A 6,427-nucleotide genomic window follows, 5' to 3' on the forward strand; every position below is an offset into this window, starting at 1 on the left:
ATGGGCATTTGGAATGACTTCTCGAAGTGCTGGAATCAGCTCCTGTGCAAAGTTAAACAAAAAAAATCACAAATGTAGTTACTCTCGAGCCTCATAAAGGTCCCTGAATTAATTTAAGTGAACTTAAACTGGTCCCTGAATTAATTTTAATGAACTCAAAATGGTCCCCGAAAGCAACCTAACACAACCACGATGATAAAATAAGAGTCAATAACAATCAGTTCCGACATTAGAGAATCAATAACAAGGCCAATCCACCACTAAGTATGGTTAAACATAACATTATTAAACATGATTAAAATAGTATATTTTTTCAATATCTAATTCAATTAGTGAGACATAACATGATTAAACATTTTCCTTTATCAATATCTAATTCAATTAGTAAGACATAACATGATTAAACATTACCTTTTGCATATCAGAAATGCAGGACCACCCAGGTTGGTAATCACCAAGATCTTCAAGTAGCAACTTCAAGAACCATTTTCAATTCTCTTTGTTCTCTGCACTAACAATTGTTTAGGCTATGAAATAAATTTGGTTGTTCGCATCTTGTCCGATGGCTGATAAGATTTATCCACCAAAGCGTGTCTTTAAAAAAAGCTCTATCCAGCCCTATAAGGGGTATACACCCAGCCTTAAATCCTCTCTTACATCCATCTAAACATATATACATCTCTTCAAAAATAGGAGCTTCATCAGGGTTTGGTTGAGGGATAACTCCAATTTTAATTGTGGACCTAAGGTTGCTCTTAAGAAGGGTTAGACCGTAGTCTCTAACCATATTGTATTGAGTAGCTGCATCTCCGTATACTATGTGCTTTGCATCTCCTAAAGCACTTGTAAGAGAAGATTTATTAAGATCCAAGTCACATTTGCTCTTGAAGTAAGCAAGAGCTTTAGAGTGCTTTAGATTAGGAAACATCCTTAACTTCTTCACCAGCTTACATGCTAACTATCTTCTATTTGCCAACCTATTTTTGCACTCCCTTGCATATGTATGATCATTATTAAAGGTTTTTATCTGCCAGCAAACTCCCTCACTATCCTTTGAGGCATAAACCACTCAGTCACAATCTTTGGTCTTGCACAAGGCTCTACACCTAACATTATCATTATTCTTATACCAAATCCTCCTAACTTCCTGGATACAATACTCCTGGATAGCCTCTCTAAATTCCTGATTTGTGTTAAATTTCATACCAACTTCAAGTTGTAGCTCTCCAAATCTAGCTCCTTCGTTTAACACAGGAAATACATCATCAAATTTCACCTCAGATAGCTCGTCTTCAGAGGCTGGAGGTGTCTTCATTTTTTCGAATGCCAGGAATCTCCTCCATTCGAATCATCATGATACTTATCATGAGTATCATACGCTATGACCGCATCATGCATTGCATCAGACTCTCCCACCACTAAACCATCATAATCTAACAAAATCTTTCTCTTCTCTTTACTCAGATGGTCATGTGAAGTATGCTTTGATTTGAATTCTGATGAAGGAAAAGCGTCGGTTAGAATTTTCACAAAAATAATCTCGTCGAAGTATAGATCTAAACTGACAAACAGCCCTTAATCAAAGTTTAATTTGTTTGTCACTTAATCAAACCAATAAAAACTAAGAGTATTTAAGCCTCGAATCACCTCTCAAAGGAATTGCAGGGAAGTGTGCATATTATTGGTTATGAGGTATTTTTGAGGATTTTGGTTGATGGACAAGAAAATTAAACTAACAACAAAGAAATTATAAATTCTAAAAGTCACTCATGGCAAGGATCAAGAGTCAAGGTTTTCCATCTTATATCATTGACCATAACATGGTAATTACAAAGGATTAATTCCACTTGGTTTTCCTCTAACGTCGGAGGGTGAAGTCAAGTGGACATAGTTGATCCTAAAACCAACTAACAACCCTATATTACCAATGATACTGGACATCAATGATCTCAAGGGACCTAAGTTCTCAATCACAATCCAAGAGTATAAAAATTTACTCTAAAACCCAACCAAGCATTTTATCAAACACTTGGAAGGCATAAAAGAAAAATATGGTAAAATTGCAAGAATGATAAAATCTAAAACTAACAAATGCAAGAACTTAATAATCAACGATTAAAGAAAGCAATAATAACATGAAATCATAAATTGCATTAAAGAAATCAAAACTAACAAGAGTTCATAAACATAAAGGCAACAAAGTAAAGAAAATAGCAAGTAAGACTAAAGGAACAAAGATGTAAGAATAATAAATTGTAAAGGAAATTAAATCAAAGCAACAATTAAACCTAAATCTAAGAGAAATTTAACCTAATTCTATCCTAATTCTAGAGAGAAGAAAGAGCTTCTCTCTCTGAAATATGACCTAAAGCATGTTTCTAATCTATCCTAATTGCTCTCCCTTTGTTCCTTTTTGAATTTGGCCTCAAATACTTTAGAATTGAGTTAGATTTGGGCCTCAAATACTTTAAGTTGGTCACGTGCTGCTTGTTACGCGTATGTGTGGGTCATGCGTATGCATCGCATGACAAAATTTCAGGTCACGCGTACGCGGAACTAGGCAGATTTCCAAACTTTATTTCTTCATGAATTCCCCACTTTTACATGTTTTTTTGTTATTCCTTCAATCCAATATTTGCCTTCTAAACCTGAAATCACTTCATCAAATACATCAAGGCATGGAATGCAATTAAAGTGAATTAAATTTAGCAAATTAAGGGCCTAAAAAGCATGTTTTCACTCTTAAGCACAAATTAGGCAAAATTCACAAAACCATGCTATTTCATTGAATAAATGTGAGATAAGTTGATAAAATCCACCAAATTCAATACAAGATAAACCATAAAATTGTGGTTTATTAATCTCCTCACACTTAAACAATAGCATATCCTCATGCTAAACTCAAGAAAGACAAGAAAGGGGGTATGAACATTTATTTAATGCAAACTATCTAAATGCAATCTATCTAAATGCACATAACTATTTGGTCAAAATGAATCAATTTTCAAGAATACATATATGACATAAGGGCTAAAGCAAGCACAATCAAGTCAAATTATAAACTTGTAAGATAAGAAATAATAATAGGTGGAAACATAGAATTGAGCAATCGAACCCCTCACCGAATGTGTATACACTCTAGTCGCTCAAGTGTTTAGGGTTGATTCACTCAATTCTCCTCTAATAATGCTTTCCAAGATTTACTTTTCATCTAACAATCAACAATTATTCAATGCATGCATACAAGTATCATGAGGACTTTTCCAAAGGTTGTAATGGGGTTAGGGTCAAGGTAAGGATATATATGGCTAAATGAGCTTGAAATTTGAATCTTTGATTAACTTCAACTCTCACCTAACACATATAACAACCTATACAATTCAAAGCAAACCTAACTACCAATTCTTCACTTTTTCACACACTCATACATTCTTTTCATTTCATATCACATATGCATTTTCATTATTACTTTACTTTGGGGCATTTTGTCCCGTTTTTTTATTGCTTTTTTTTCTTTTTCTTTATTTTTCTTTTTCTTCTCTTTTTTTTTTAAATTTTCTTTCTCTCTTTTATTTTATTTTCAAAATAAAGTATATACAAGAGTATTAATGCATATGGTTTAAATATCTAATGCAGGAGTATGTATCCAATTTCCAAGATCTTCAAAAAATAAAAAATACACTTTTATATCAACCAATATTCCCAAATTCCAAGCTTCCCCATACTTAAATGATACACACTCTCACTAGTCTAAGCTAATCAAATATCTAAATTGATACGTGGTAAAGAGGGCATTTTCATCATCTTAGAGCTAAGGGACGGAATGACAATCTTGTCATATTCAAGAATCTAAATTCTAGAAGAATTGTGTCATGCCAGTCTTGGACATCAAGAAGACCAAGAGTTCGCCTCAAAAACAGTGGTGCTGAAAGGGCAATAATTCATAAGGCCCATTGGGCTAAAGCAAGACAACAAAAAGCCCAATAAAGCTTTTCAAATTCAATAGGAGACAATTTTTATTAATTTTCGAATTTTAGTCATTTATTTTTAATTTGTTTTACTGTTAGAGTTTGTTGGATGATTTGATTTACTTTTGATTTGCTTAGTAGTATTTCTAGGAATTTTAAATTTAAATCAAATCTGATCTAATCTAATAAGATCAAATCTGATTTAAATTAGTTATCATATCTTTAGGATTTTAAAATTTAAATCAAATCTGATCTAATCTAATAAGATCAAATCTGATTTAAATTAGTTGTCTTATCTTTTAGTTAGTTTGTTAGGTGCCTATTTAAACACCTTCTGGTAAGATAATTTAGATAACTTTGATGAATAAAATTTTCTTAGTGCTTTATGCACGTTTTTTAAGTGTGATTAAGTCAGGTGAGTGATTTGCTTCGCTGATTGCATCGAGAAGATTGAGTGATTCAATTTTCATCCCTCTGATCTAGGTTGTCAAGGACAAGTTCTTTAAAGGTCTAGTAGGGAATCCTTTCTGGTGACCTAGGTTGCTAAGAACAGGTTTCTTAGAGGTCTAGTAGGAAAAAATCCTTTATCTATCTTTTTTTTTTATTTTCTTATCATAAATTAAGGACATTTATTATTTTTCACTTAAGGGTAGTGATGTGCTAAAATTAAAAACAAAAGGGAATTAAAATAGGCTCAAAGTTGGCTAACAATTGTGGATAAAAAGTTAAGGCCATTTGGGTAAGTGAGCTCAAATAAAATAAAAGCCTCAATCATATAAAGGCATTCATACACAAAATAATGGACATAAAGAATCAAACAAATCAAAGAGTACAATCATAGAAAGAGAATAATACACACAAGAATGAAAATAGTGGTTATATGATGCAACCACACAATCAGGCTCAAAACTCACATGGTTGCGTGTTCTTAGTTCAAAAACCATGTTCCACAATATATAATTCAAGCAAGTTCAATGAAAAATATTTACTGAAATCCATTGGGATGCCCTATAGATAAATTTCTTGGAAAATTTTATTATTTTGACTAAGCTTATTATATATATGCAAACCAAGAAAATGCAACTAAGAATTCTAAAAGACATAGTAATAAAAGAAAAATTAAAATGTGAAAGTGTTTGGATTAGAATTTTTCATCAAAAAATCGGTCGATTGGTCGGACGACCTCCCCACACTTAAAAGTTTGCACCGTCCTCGGTGCATTCAAAGATGAGCAAAGGGGGGTACGACAACTTCACGAATTGCCACCTTCAGCTGGTGGATCAATCGGATGCTGCATGTTCTTTCTTCTACTTCTGTTTTCTTTTGCTTATGATAGGTTATCCTAAAAGATAGAAAACAGGATATAGTAAGATGAGTAAATGCAAAAACAAGGAAGAATAGATTGTTGGAGTGAGGTGATGATCACTAAAATGAAGTGAGTGAATTAATGCGTGACATTGATGAAAATAAGTGTTTGAATTCCAAGATTGCACGCGGATTAGAACTTACATACTAGCATTAAAGGCTATGTCACAAGTACACCAAAGAAGTATGCACTTCACTCATTCTAGTTTGTTTGAGATACTTTAAAGAAACTTGTGGGTTAAGATAAATAAACAAGTAATCAAGAAGCATGAAAGCATTCAAGCAAGAATCAAGTGATTATGAAATGGATAATGAATGGAAATTGGTTGCTGTGCAAGGAAAATTCAACGAACCAAATGAAATATGGAACTCACACATCAATCAACGACATACTTTGAAGTTTAGTTCACATCAACTAATTGACATGAAGTTTGAAACATGGTTGCTATGCAACTTAGGAAAAGAGAGATATAAGATGAGATCCATCACATAGCAAGCATGGTCCATAAAGCTTAAAAAGCTCAAAAAATGTCACTAGGAAAGCTTACGATCCAATTTCACAATTCCTCAATTTCAACGCATCAAGTGGGCGACGTAAATAAATATCATTTATAAATGAGCATCACCTAATAAAAAATGCATTGAATATATACAATTGCCTAATAATAGATAGTGAATTCAAATTACATGGTGGCTATCTTCAACATGCAATTTAGAAATCCAAAAATATTCTTGAAGGAAATGTCATAAGTACTTGGTATGCACTAATATCAAACAAGAAAAAATCAATACCAAGCAACAAATTACAACCTCAATTACAACCCAACAATGAATATCAACAATAATGATGCTAAAATAGCAACATGTCAGTAATCAGCAAATTGATCATGGAATTTTGTATCACTACAATCTTCCTTCGGCAAGTATACCGAATTGTCGTCAAGTAAAAACACACAAAGAGTGAGGTCAAATCCCACAGAGATTAACGGATTAAGCAATCAATAGTTGATTGATTATTCTAGTTAGACAAGCATATTTGATTGATAAGTGACAAGAAATGTAAATGACATGAAAGTAAAGAAAGAAACAAAGTG

Source organism: Arachis ipaensis, chromosome B6 (assembly GCF_059453495.1).
Source record: "Arachis ipaensis isolate K30076 ecotype BB chromosome B6, ASM5945349v1, whole genome shotgun sequence".
In the NCBI taxonomy this organism is placed as follows: Eukaryota; Viridiplantae; Streptophyta; class Magnoliopsida; order Fabales; family Fabaceae; genus Arachis; species Arachis ipaensis.